Here is a 14,703-nt window from a genome sequence, read left to right as displayed (position 1 = left end):
GTAACCCGGGGACTGCCTGTAATATAATTGATAATTAAATAGAAAGCAAAACATTTATTACAACTTTTTTATGTTGTGTGTATATACAACCTGTACCATTAGCAAGTTTAAATTCTTTAGGCTACACGGAACAGCATCTCCATGCCCCAGTAGCCTCTTTGATTCTCCTACCAGATATCTTCAGCATGCAGCTACGGGGAGCTGCGTGCACTTGTCCACGAAGCCGGAGTTCTGTTCATGCGCAGTAGCTCTGGAGCTGAGATTGCATAGCCACCGTCCAGAGTTCTGCGTATTCTACAAGGAGCTGGGCACTGAAGATATCTGGTAGGAGGAGCAAAGAGGCTACTGGGGTGTGGAGAAGCCGTGCCGTGTAGCCTCAGTTGTGGCTACTCCACGCCCCAGTAGCCTCTTTAGAAAATTTGCATAACACCCTGATAAAAGATAGAGTACAGTAAAGGATTAGCCCTAAAAAGGGCTATCCTTAGAAACGCTAGATTAACCTACCACCTGATCTACCTTAATAGGGATCTAATTTCAGCAAATATATGGGCATGTGGGCATAGTGTGTTTTTAAATTTTGTGATATATGTTTATTTGTACATGTCAGCCTGCCTAGGAAAGGACTCAAATTTACATGCCAGGAAAGTATAAGTATGAACAAAGCATTAAATATTGTTCATATTGGGGCACATTTACTTACCCGGTCCCCGATCCGCAATGTCCGCCGGAATGCACATCTGCCGCGATTCAAGAAGATTGTGCACCTGATTATCTGCTTGTGACGCTTCCCCGATCAGGTCCGCCGGAGTTCACCTTCTTCTTCCCGGTGCATGTAACTGCTTGGCTTGCAACAACAAATCTTTATTGAAAAAAGGCATACGTTTAAAAACAATTAAAAAGCCCAAACTGGGTATACAATCAAGAAACTCCCCAAGTAACGGTAGTATACTAGCTACAAGTGAAGGTCATACAGTAGACTGGGCAGGCAGAAAAATAAACAATGGATGTACACAGAACCCTAAATTATAGGGGTACAAATGAGGTATAGGTAAACCACAGCCCAGCAATCAAAGTGTAGATGCAGTAAGATTACATTACCGTAAATGAAAAAACCTGGGGAGGAAGGAAGACCCCATGCGTATCGCCCATCTCGCGGGCTTCGTCAGGGGATGCCGGTGTATCGTTCCGAATGCCCTTAAATACAGCTACAAGCTTCTCTGATGCGACCCAGCCGCGAAAGAGAGACGCCGTCAAATCAGGGCGTCGCTTCCGGTACTGACCACGAGGCGGGAGGTGCTTGCGTTCCAAACACAGCACACCCCCGTCCAACAAGGGCCAATCAGACAATGGAAGATGTCGGGAAGCGAGATCCCCATACATAGTGGTAGACATGAAGGTACAGACATAAGTAATCCAGATTAAGCCATTATGTATTAATTCCATAATATTCGGAAAAACCCACGGTAAGTTGGGATTGTCGGCAAAGCAAGATATAATGCGTCCCAATTAGAGATGAGCGAACACACTCGTCCAAGCTTGACGCTCGTTCGAGCATTAGCGTACTCGTAACTGCTCGTAACTGCTCGTTGCTCGGACGAATACTTCGCCAGCTCGAAAAATATGGCATCTCCCGCCGTTTTGATTTTTGGCGGCCAGAAACAGAGCCAATCACAAGCCAGGAGCCTCTGCAGTCCACCCAGCATGACGTGGTATCCTTACACGTCGATAGCAGTGTTTGGCTGACCTGATCAGGTGACCCTGGAATAGACTAGCCCCTGCCCGCGCTGCTCGCATCATTCTCTGTCTGGAATCCGTCAGGGAGAGATCTGCTGCTGCTGTAGGGATAGTGTTAGGGTGTTATATTAGCTTAGTGTTAGGCAGGAGTGAGTCTACAAGAACCCAACAGCCCTTCTTAGGGCTAGAATAGCGTTATATTTTATTTTATTTTTTTTATTTGCTTGTGGCTGGGCTTGCTGGCACTAGTAGTGTAGCTAGTACCATATTGTGAGGAATTTGCAGGGAGAATTGGGAACGTTCTATTTAGCTCTTAGTGACACACATATCCATCTCAAACACCTAAGTGGGACAATTTATTAGGGGTTTGATTGAATTAGGCACAGTTTTTTTTACTTTAATTTTTTTTTCAAAACTAAAAGTCATCACAGGCAAAGCACAAAATCCAGTTGTGTGCTGTCAGTGTAGGTTACAAACTAGCCATAGCAATCATCATCATCTTCTGTGCTTGCTGTGTGATGTCTTCTGATCGTTTTGTTAAAAAAAAAAATAATACAAAAACATTAAAAAAAACACCAAAAATAAAAAAAACACAAAAAAAACACAAAAACAATTTACAGTTTACACTTTAATTTTGAAAATGTTGAACCCGAGGGGTAGGGGTAGAGGACGAGGGCGTGGGAGTGGGCGTCCAAATACTGCAGGGGTCAGAGGCCTTGGTCCTGGGCGGGGTGAGACACCACCTGCTGATAAGGGGGGCAGGGGAACACCCCAGAGCTACACTCCCTAGGTTCATGTCTCAAGTTACTGGGACTCGTGGTAGAGCACTGTTGAGGCCAGAACAGTGCGAACAGGTGATGTTGTTGATTTTGGACAATGCTTCTAGCCATTTGTCCACCAGTCAGTCTTCCACGCAGTCCACCCATGTCACCGAAATCAGCACTCCTCCAGCTCCTCCACCTCAGCCTCCTTCCCCCCAGTCTGCCCCCTCCCAGGAAAATTTGGCATTTGAACCGGCATACTCTGAGGAACTGTTTTCTGGACCCTTCCCAGAGTCACAAACCACTTGTCTGGTTGCTGCTGAACTCTTTCCCGATGCCCAGGTTTTCCACCGGTCACAGTCTGTGGGTCATGATGACATGATGAAGCTCCCGTGGCGAGGGCTAGATTTTTGGAAGTCTGGAGGTTCTTTAAAGAAACACCGGATGACCGATGGACTGTGGTGTGCAACCTGTGCCACACCAGGATCAGCAGGGGTTCCACCACTACCAGCTTAACCACCACCAGTATGCGCAGGCATATAAATGCTAAACACCCCACTCAATGGAACCACCATTTGCTGCCTCTGCTAGTCAGCCTCCTGCCCAGGACCCCGGCCCAAACACCTCCCGTGCGAAAACCACACCTTCGCCTCCACAATTCTCCACAGCATCCACCAATGTCTCCATGCGGAGCGTCCAGCTCTCTATACCCCAGACGCTGGAGCCCAAGAGGAAATTCAGTGCAACTCACCCAGACGCCCAAGCCCTCAACGTCCACATTTCCAAATCACTCAGCCTGGAGATGCTGCCCTATAGGCTGGTAGAGACCGAGGCCTTTCGAAACCTCATGGCGGCGGCCGCCCCTCGGTATTCAGTCCCCCGCCGCCACTACTTTTCCAGATGTGCCGTCCCAGCCCTGCACCAGCACGTGTCAGACAACATCATCCGTGCCCTGACCAACGCCGTTTCTGACAAGGTCCACCTGACCACGGACACGTGGACGAGTGCTGCCGGGCAGGGCCACTATGTGTCACTGACGGCACATTGGGTTAACTTGGTGGAGGCTGGGACCGAGTCTGACCCTGGCGCTTGTGATATACTGCCGACGCCTAGGATTGCGAGGCCTACCTCGGTCCAGGTCTCTCAGGCCTACTATGCCTCCTCCTCCTCCCACCCCTCCTCCACCTCCTGCTCCGAATTACCATCCATGGGCATGGCGCCATCAGTTGGAAGCTCTAGGCACAGCAGCAGTGCCGTCGCTAAGCGACAGCAGGCGGTGCTCAAACTGCTGAGCCTAGGCAATAAAAGGCACACCGCCCAAGAGCTATTACAGGGCATCACGGCGCAGACTGATCTGTGGCTGGCACCGCTGAACCTGAAGCCAGGCATGGTTGTGTGTGACAACGGCCGTAACCTGGTGGCGGCTTTGCAACTCGGCGAAGTTGCGCAGCATCTGTGCGCATTTCAGGAAGTTCATCACAGATGCTGCCACTCTCAGGGCAGTGCAGCGCCGCCTCCAACTGCCCGCTCACCAACTGTTGTGCGACATGCCCACGAGGTGGAATTCAACATTAACCATGTTATCCAGAGTTTACCAGCGCAGAGCGATTGTAGACTGCCAGGTCTCAACTTCCACCAGAACTGGTAGTCAGGTCAGTCAGGTTCCTCAAGTCTACAATGAGTCAACACAGATGTTCAGTGGCGATGCCGCCATCATCAGCCTCACCATCCCGCTGCTTGGCCTGTTGAAAAACTCTTTGGTCAGCATGAAGGCAGAAGCTTTGCGTGCATCAAGAGACGGGGGAAGAAGATTCCCTTGTTGATAGCCAAAGCACCCTCAGGTCTGTTTCTCAGCGCATATCGGAGGAGGAGGAGAATGTTGGCGAGACAGAAGAGGGGAGCATTGCTCAGTCCTTCACTGTTCAGCGTGTATGGGCAGAAGAAGAGGAGTTGGAGGAGGAGGAAATGGACAGTCAGGCCAGTGAGGGGAGTGAATTCTTGTGAGTTGGGACTCTGGCGCATATGGCAGATTTCATGCTAGACTGCCTATCCCGTGACCCTCGCGTTCAAAGAATTTATTCCAGCACCGATTACTGGGTATTCACTCTCCTGGACCCACGGTACAAGCAAAATCTTTCCACTCTCATCCATGGAGAGGAAAGGAGTGTGAGAATGCATGAATACTAGCAGGCCCTGGTGCACAAGCTGAAACAGTATTTCCCTTCTGACAGCGGCAGAGGGCGTACTTCTGCGGGACAAGTAGAGAGGAAGAGTAGGCGAGCAGCACTGGCAGGGGTACGCTTTACAAGGCCTTTGCCAGTTTTATGTCACCCCATCAAGACACTGTCACCTGTCCCCAGTCTCGGCAGAGTAGGGCTGATCTTTACAGAAAGATGGTGAGGGAGTACGTAGCTGACCATACTATCGTCCTAAATGATCACACAGCTCCCTACAACTACTGGGTTTCAAAGCTGGACATGTGGCACGAACTGGCACTGTACGCCTTGGAGGTTCTTGCCTGCCCTGCCGCTAGCGTGTTGTCTGAGCGGGTTTTCAGTGCAGCTGGTGGCATCATCACCGATAAGCGTACACGCCTGTCGACTGACAGGCTGACGCTTATCAAGATGAATAAAGCCTGGATTTCTCAGGATTTCCATTCTCCACCAGGTGAAAGAAGCTCAACCTAAATAATGTATGCACTCCTCCTCCTCATTTTCCTCCTTCTCCTCCTCTTTGTACACTAAAGCAGAGTACTCTATGTATTTAATTTTTCTGGAGGGCCACCTACCCGGTCCTTAAAAAGACAGTACTACACTTGATCTTATACAAAAGGTTCTTAGAAGTGCTGATTGTAGCCCCCGCCTGCTTTGAAAATTATACTTCTTTTCAAAGTAAACACTTCTGGCCCCCAGGCCCATTTTGGGTGGGGAGAAGCCGAGAGACAGGGGCTTGGACAGGCGAAAGCTCGCCTGGCAGCGGACCGCCAGCTCCATCCCAAGATTAGGCAGCCTCAGAGGCATCCATGCATACTGCCCCTGCTGTTTCCTGTCCATTTCGCCTCCACGATCCTCCACAGCGTCCACCAATGTCTCCATGCGCAACTTTCAACTCTATACCCCAGACGCTGGAGCGTGAGAGGATATACAGCACATCATCCCCTTAGCAAACGAGCTGTGTCAGGCAGAATTTTCAGGTGTTTCACCAGATACATAATGGAACTCGGCCCATCTGTCGCCGCCATGCTGGAGACCTGAAGTTGCAATAATAGCAGCGCAATATGGATGCCCCATACTGTCTCTCTTAATCATGGAAGTCGTCTCCATGGCTGCCTCCGCATGTCGTCCCCTTATCAAACGAGCTGTCCGGCTCATTTTTCGGGTGTTTCACCAGATACGTTATGGAACTTGGTCACTATGTCGCCACCATGCTGTGTTATCGACTAAATATACTGTAGGAAATCATTTCAATGCTTCTTGCTCACCTCCTTTGCTTCCTCTCTGCCGCCTTAACCAGGCAAAATACTGTTATATACAGTGCTACACGTTATCCTCGCCAAAAGGAATTTTTAAAATTGGTTTGAAGCCTGAGTCCATTTGGGGTATGTCGCCATGCCACTCTCTAGCCTGCCGCTGCTGCCGCTACCTCTGCATGCCATCTTCTATAGTGTCAGGGTCAATTATTGGATGTTTTAGATGCTATCTAGCCTCATTCGGTCACTCTGTCATCGCCATGCTGTTGCCCATAATTTTGGCATAATGGTGCGATTAAGCAGCCTCAGAGGCATCCATGCATGCTGCCCCTGCTGTTTCCTGTCCATTTCCGTGGTGTTTCCATCATTTTCTGAGGTTTCCAGGTGTTTGGCCAAGCTTTCCTGTGCAGACCCTTGGTCCCCTTGAAAAATGCTCGAGTCTCCCATTGACTTCAATGGGGTTCGTTATTCGAGATGAGCACTCGAGCATCGGGAAAAGTTTGTCTCGAATAACGAGCACCCGAGCATTTTAGTGCTCGCTCATCTCGAGTCCCAATGTAAGATGTGAGAAGACCAAATATTTATACGTAAAGGTAAATGCGAAATCCATATATAGCTGAATGCATGCTCGATAAAGAATATACATTTATGCACACAAGGTGAACATTATATATCTTAAAGCAACATCCAGATGAATATATTGCAAAGCCCTAAGCTGACTGAATATAGAGTAAGTACGAATATACAGGGATTCCCCGTCCTATTCATTATCCAATAAGGTGGGTAATACAGAAGAAAATATAAATTACTTATATCCCTAAACCATGCAATTCATGCTGAACACTATTGAAATGTAAAAAATAATACATGTAAAGTGTCTAGTGCTACACACAGAACAAGCAGCAAAAAATTATTTATAAAGCGGCGCAAATAACGACGTATCTAAAGTGCTTCCGATATAAAGTGCTCTGAAATATATATGAAATAAAAATTAGATACAAATAGACAAAAAAGATAACAGTACAAATATGGTGACGCGTCTAAAGTGCCAAGTGCTATGAAACCCACCAAAAAGAAAAATATCCAGTACTCAGCAAGAGGAATAGTCAATAGCTATGGCGGACGATTCATAAAATCGTGTTATACCAGAACAGCAAGGGAACAGAGCTTATCTAGTAATAATTATGGTGCAAAGACTGTAATGTATGTTGGAAAAATGGCGCAAGAGGCTGAGTCACATCAGAGCAGCAGGGGAAACATTGCCCAATAAGGAAAAAGGTACACAGCACGATAAAATGCAACAATACAAAGTAAAATAATTCAAGATCACATAAAGTATATATCGAGAAGAACTCCAGGACCAGGAGTGCGAGCAGCTAACAGACAATAATAGGTGAAACAGTGGAAAAGGAAGGGCACATAGCTACAAGTGTTTCCATCCAGAGCGGGAATGGGCCAAGGGGAATTTTTAAGAGTAAATGAACATAGTAACATCCAAGAGCAAGGTATATATCACTGCAAAATCCTGTTCTCAGAAGGCCAAGGTCATGATGCCTGTAATTATTCATCCCCCAAACGATCAACCGGGAACTCCTCCCAACGTGAAAATGTCAAGTTATCTAGGACTTAACAAACATAAGATTAGTGAATACAGCCTAAAACAAAAAACAACAAAAGAGTGGTGGCAACCAATGTAGTGAGGGCAAGTAGGGGACCCAGAAAAAATAAAGCATTTAGGGGGTCAAAAGTGAAAAGCAATAATAAGAGAAAATGTGGTTAAGAAATAATAGTGTGTGTCTGGAAAAGAGGCAAAAATAATGGGCTAGAAGAGAGTGCTAAAATATGTAATATGAATTGACGGTGCTGAAATGGAAAAAGAGTGAAGGTACTAGTGAAATAGGTAAAAGAGATAAGAAGGGGGGGGGGAACAGGCATACAACAAGGCCGAGGTAAGTATGGAAGTTAGACAAATTGATGGATAAATTTACTTCTTATAATGACCAGTAAAAAGCAATTCCTCATTCAATCTCTTGGGAGCAGTAGTGTCCAAGGTATAGATCCATCTGGATTCACTTTGCAACAGTTGGTTAACGATGTTACCTCCCCTGATATTTTGAGCGAACTTTCGAGCACGACCCCCATGAAATTGCAAAAAATGCAAAGCCACCGAGGTAAGAGTTTTACCTCTTTGTTGGTCCACTGCAGCCATGTTGATTGTTGAGATGTGTTGCTGACATCTTCTTCGTAATTCCTGTCTTGTTTGTCCAACGTATAACTTTGGACAGGGACAAGACAATACATAAATAACACCTTTAGTCTTACAGTGTATAAAATCTCCGATCTTATACTTACCGGAGTTTACAGGGTCAGTGAATTCGGTGGTGCGTACTACATGTGGGCAAATGGAACAGTCCCTGCAAGGAAAGGAACCCTGTAGGCGAGCCCCCCCTCCAAGAGGGGCAGTTGGTCGCTGAAAATGACTTCTGCTAAGCTCATCCTTCAAATTTTTGGCTCGTCTAGCTGTTATTTGTGGTTTATCTGTAAGGAACGATATTAGTTTGTCATTACTCTTGAGAATATCCCAATTTTTGCCCAGAATCTTATGTATATCTGACCATTGGTTGTTATATGTCGTTATCAACCTAGGTTTTGCATCCGTCTTTCTAGTTTTTACCTGCAGTAGGTCAGAACGTTCACCGTTTCTTGCTCAGATGAAGGCCCTTGAGATGATCTTCAATGGATAGCCCCTGTCTTTGAAGCGGGTGGTGAGTTCACGTGAGTGTTGTTTGAAGTCCAATTCACTAGTGCAATTGCATCTCACCCGCAAGAATTGTCCAGTCGGAATTCCATTCCTGAGGTGAGGGGGGTGGAAACTGGAGAAATGCAGAAGGTTATTGGTGGCCGTCTTTTTGCAGAACAACGAGGTGGTGAGGCCGGGAGATGAGTACTTAATATTGATGTCCAAGAAGTCCACTTCCATGCTTGAGGTATGTGATGTCAGCTTGGTATGCCAAGGATTATGGTTCAACTGATCAATGAATTTGTGGCAGTCTTCAATGGTACCTGTCCAAATAACAAGGATATCGTCAATATAACGAAACCATCCTGCCACACAGTTTACAAAATCTGTGGAACGATAGACCACATTTTCCTCCCACCATCCTAGAAATAAATTTGCATAGGATGGTGCGCATTTCGCCCCCATCACTGTCCCGGAGGTTTGCCTGTAAAAGACTCTTTCAAAGACAAAGTAATTTTGGTGTAACACCAAATGCAGTAAATCCAGGAGAAAGGAGTCATATCTCCTGTCGACCGACCATTCTTTGTCAAGGAAATAGGCAACCGCCTCGAGTCCTACCTGATGTTCAATGATGGTATATAAGGATTCAACATTGAGGGTCACTAGCAAAATCGGGGTAACTGAGTGAAATTCATTGATCCTCTGTATTAAATGGGTAGTGTCACGAACATAGGATGCCAATCTAGAAACCAAAGGTTGTAAGAAAAAGTCCAAATAAGTGCAAAGTTTTTCATTAAGGCTACCCATTCCTGAGACAATAGGACGTCCCGGAGGTTTTACCAGTGATTTGTGCACTTTAGGTAACAAATAAAAAGTAGGAATGGTTGGTTTCTGAGTCGGGAGGAAATCTACTTCGGTTTTATCCAGAATGCCCAGCCTACTGTATGACCTTCACTTGTAGCTAGTATACTACCATTACTTGGGGAGTTTCTTGATTGTATACCCAGTTTGGGCTTTTTAATTGTTTTTAAACGTATTCCTTTTTTCAATAAAGATTTGTTGTTTATGTATACATATGCTTTTCTTATTATTATTTTCATCTATTTTACTAGATGTGTTCATTTTTTATTTTTTTTTAGTGATTTCCACATCCTCTGTGTGTTGTAACAAATTTAAATGTAAAGTCCTGGGCTTAGTCCAAATCCGTTGGATCGTCAGACGGCCCACCCCTCAATTTCTGTCACGTGAAAGCCGGCGTCGATGCGGCATAATCTGATCACATGCAACGGAAACCCGACGAAAATACAGCCGAGGGACCCATAGTAAATGAGCCCCATTGGGGCACATTTACTTACCCGGTCCTGTCGCGATCGCTGATCCAGACGGTCCGACGAAGATGAATTTCCTGCATGTGTCGCTTTCCTGCTGAGGTCCGCCGGAGTCCATCTTCTTCCAAGTGCTTGTAAGTGCATGTCTTGCGACACAATTTGAATTATAAATCTGCGTGTAGTCTGAATGCGTTGGGTTGTCCGCCAGCCACGCCCCCGAATGCGTCACATGAAAGTTGGCGCAATTGCGCCAAAATCCGATCACATGCGCCAAAAACCCCTGTTAAATGTGTTGCAACATGGTAATCGTCGGGAAACCCGGCAAAAATGCGCCGTGTGGACCCTTAATAAATGAGCCCTATTGTCTTTTATTTGGAAACAGTGCAGTTGTACAAACTCATTTGCATTGCACAAGTGAAAGCATGCAAATATTTTCAAGATTTTGCACGGGCAAGCTGACATTTTACCCCATTGCCTTTCTTTTTAAATATAAATATATAGAGTGTATCATGGATTCTGATATTTTCATAAAACAAAATGGTAAAACTTTGGAAGGTGTCACTTGGCAATAACTACAAATCAAAAGAATCTGCCATATATTTAAACAAAACTTTCTCAGTTACACTTTGAGATTTGTTTAAACTTCCCACAATCTATCTCAGTTGCAAATTAAGTTAATTCAAAATATGCATTAAAAAAAGAATTGTTTGATAGCCCCATACCCATGACTGAGCACACATATTTCACCCATGACTGGAAATAAAAGTTGTTTACCTGTTCCTATGATCTTAGCATGTGCTGTTTATGTCCTGTAGAGATTGAGACATTATTAAGTCAATCCTTGCACAGCAGGCTGTGAGGTTTGAATCAAATCTGAGTACAGGGTGCGCCATTTATATGGTGTGACAAGGTCACTATTGAATTGGAAAGAAAATCGGTGTTTATGTGTATTACAGGACTGTAATTACTGCAGTGGAGAGAAGTGTGATCACTGCTCCAGACCAAGGGTGCGTTCACACATTACAGTTAAAACTGCATCGATTTAGTTTTGGGTTGGTTTTAGGTGGTATTACTTATTTTAACAAGTGAAAGACATCAAATCAACAGGTGAATGACATTTGTGGAACACATTTCCCCTTCAAAATCAAATTCACCTGTTCAGTTCATGTCTTTCACCTGTGAAATTGACAAAACTGCACCTAAAACCACCTCAAAACTAATTGCGATGTAGTTTTAACTGCAACGTGTGACTGCACCCCAAAGCTTTCAGATTCTAATGGGTCTAACAATGCATCAGGTGTTCAATCCCTTAAAGAAGGGTGTGGAGCGGCCAGAAGTGGCTCTCTACCTGGAGACACAGAGGCTGGACTGTGTGAGAGCCACACGTGAGTGACACAGGGTTACTGAACGTATATTTCATGCTGGCAGGGAGAAGCCCTCCAGTGGCTAGTGAGGGCCGCCAAGTGTATAGTTAGAGCCGGACAGGCAAGGATTTTGTTTGATGTTTTGTTTGTTACTGCTGTTTTTGCTGGAATAAATGCACAGTTTCAACTTTAATCCTGCTGTCCATGAGAGCTTTGTCATTGCTGACCCCCACGTTTGAGCTGAACCCCTACAATTGGTGGAGGATGCAAGGTTGCTAGCGGCTACTGCACAACAAAAGATGCAGATTAACTTTAACATTGCGGAAATTTAAAGGGCCAGAAGTCTATGTCCTGGGTGAAAGCAACTGTGGTGCTGCAAGGTCCAGACAAGACAATGGAGGAGCTGTTGGAGCAGCTGATACAGTCTAACCTGAGACATGAGAAAGTTTTGGCTGATGTGCTACAAGCCCAACAAGGAGTACCATGGCTGCAAAGTATAAAAAAAGCATATGATTATGCTACTGTTGTAGAGTACAACGCATGCTCTAAAAATGAAGAGTTATGCCACTTGGTAAATACCAATGCAAAAATGAAGATTTATTCAACAAAATTAGAAAAAAAAGTGAGCAAAAATATAGAAATTTAGTATCGCTATAATCGCACTAAGCCGAAGAATAAATATAACATGCGGTGAACACCAAGAAAAAGGTCAAAAATCAATTACAGAATTGATGTTTTTTCTACAACCCCCCAAAAAATAATTAATAAATTTGAAGCAAGAAAAATGTATTTCATTCCACAAAAAATAAACACTCACATGGCAACATTATTGCAAAAATAAATATTTTATAGTTAATAAAAGTGTGAACCAGCTAAGAAACACTGAATTCTATAGGGCAAAACAGTCTATTGCATGGCCCTCCTTCCATTGAGCCCATACACCAAGTGATGTCCACAAGTGGTTTTTAAGACGGGTTTGTATATTTAAATTTTAGGGCTAAATGAACGTATTACCAACAAAATTGGACCATACTAAATTTCACCTAAATTTAGTTTTAATTACTATTAAGATCTCAAGGGTTAACAATCTTCCTTAAAACTATTTCTAATGGTTTGAGGGGTTAAGATTTGAAAATGGAGTGATACATAGGGGTTCAAATATTATATATTTTAAATCTCATTAAAAACAATAATGATCCACAAAAAAGTCAATTCTGAAATCTCCTTGAAATACAGAAAACCTATTTGTAAGCCGCATGACATCAAAATAAAATATCCAGACATTTTGAAAATTATAAAAACATAAATCACATACGGGAAATGTTATTTAGTAACTAATTTGGGTTGTAAAGCTATCTGTCTAAAATGAGATAATTTAGCGTTTTGAAAATGACGAATTTTTCAAAAAATATATATATATATTTTTGAAAAATAAATGCAAAATTATCAGCCAAAATTCATACAAATCTGCAGTACCACATGTCACAAAAAAATTTTCTCAAAATCACTTTGGTATGTTAAATGTTGGTAAGTGTTCAAATGTTATAACCACTTATAGCGACGCATGTCAGATTACATAAAATGGGTCTGAGCCATAAGCTATAAACTGGCTACGTCCTAAAGTGGTTAAAGGATCAAGGATTGTATACCAATAACACTTATAAACAGTCCAAGAAGAAAGCACTCGCACTATCTAGCTACAGATGAAGCAAACAGAGGCAGGCAGACGCAAGGGCCCACATTTACTAAGGCCCTTGCAGCAGTTTTCTGTTGGACTTTGCACATTATTCCTAGTGCAAACTGCTTGCACGTGTATTTAAGAAGTATTAGCGCTACATTTGTGTTGCAGCTGCACTGACCCGACGCAACACTAATTTCAGAGTGATAGATTTGAGTAGTTTCCACCTTTTCAACACTAGCAAATTTCAACACAAAACTGCCATGATGTAAACATCGGACATGTTTAACCCCTTAAGGACGCAGCCTGTTTGCAGGTTAAGGCTCACAACTTTTTTTTGAAATTTGACCAGTGTCTCTTCCTGTGGTAATAACTTTTGAACACTGTTACTTATCAAAGCGATTCTGAGATTGTTTTTTCCCCACATGTTGTACTTCATTTTAGTGGTAAATTTTGGCTGATAAGTTTTGCGTTTATTTACAAAAAAAAGAAAAAAATGATGAATTTTTAGAAAAATTTGCCATTTTCGAAATTCAAAATCACCGCGTTTTCAGGCAGATAAATTTACCACCTAAATAACTTGCAGAATAACATTTCCCATTTGTCTACTTTACATTTTCATAATTTTTGAAATGTCTGGATAATTTATTTTGACGTCACGCGGCCTACAAATCGAATAGCGATTTTCCGTATTTTCGGAATTGACTATTTTGGGGATAAATACTGTTTGAAATCAAATTTTACATATTTAGCAACAAAACCCCCTATATAACCAACCCATTTTCAAATCTGCACCCATCAAACTATCAGAAACAGCATTTACAAAGATTGTTAACCCCTTGAGATCTTCATAGTAATTGAATCAAAATGGCGGTGAAATTTAGAATGGTCAAATTTTGTCGGTTATACGTTCATTTAGCCCTAAAATTTACACATTTCCAAAAGATAAAAAGAGAAAACTCACCATAAAATTTGTTCTACAATTTCTCCTGAGTGCAGCGACCCCCCACATGTGGACATTACTTGTGTTATGGGGGCACAGCAAGGCACAGAAGGGAAGGAGCACCCTGCAGCTGCCAGGATTTTAGTTTTCTGGTTGCCCCCTTTTGAAGGCTATAAAATTTTCGCTTTTCCGTTATTTGGGCCATGTGACGGCATTTTTTTTGCGGGACGAGATGCTTTTTCCAGTGTTACCATTTTGGGGTTGGTATCACCTATTGTTGAAAATTTTGGAACTTTTTTTGAGGTCATGAGTAGAAAAGCATCAATTCTGTACTGGATTTTTACTTTCTTTTTTTTTCGTGTTCACCGTATAGCCTAATAATCCTGTTATCTTTATTCTATGGGTCGATACGATTACGGGGATACCAGACATGAATATTTTTTCTTATGTTTTACTAAATTTGCCAAATAAAACCCTAATGTGGGGAAAAATCTATCATTTTTGCATCGCTGTCTTCCAAGTGGCATAACATTGTTACGTTTTTGGCTACAGAGCTGGTCGATGGCTTGTTTTTTGCGGGTCATGTTGTTCTTTGCAACAATATCATTCTGGAGTACATATGTTTTGTTGATCACTTTTTATTGCATTTTTAGTGGGATATAATAGGTAAAAATCATAATTTTTGG

This window comes from Engystomops pustulosus, chromosome 1 (assembly GCF_040894005.1).
Source record: "Engystomops pustulosus chromosome 1, aEngPut4.maternal, whole genome shotgun sequence".
Taxonomy (NCBI): Eukaryota; Metazoa; Chordata; class Amphibia; order Anura; family Leptodactylidae; genus Engystomops; species Engystomops pustulosus.
Note: the sequence above shows the minus strand (reverse complement) of the source record.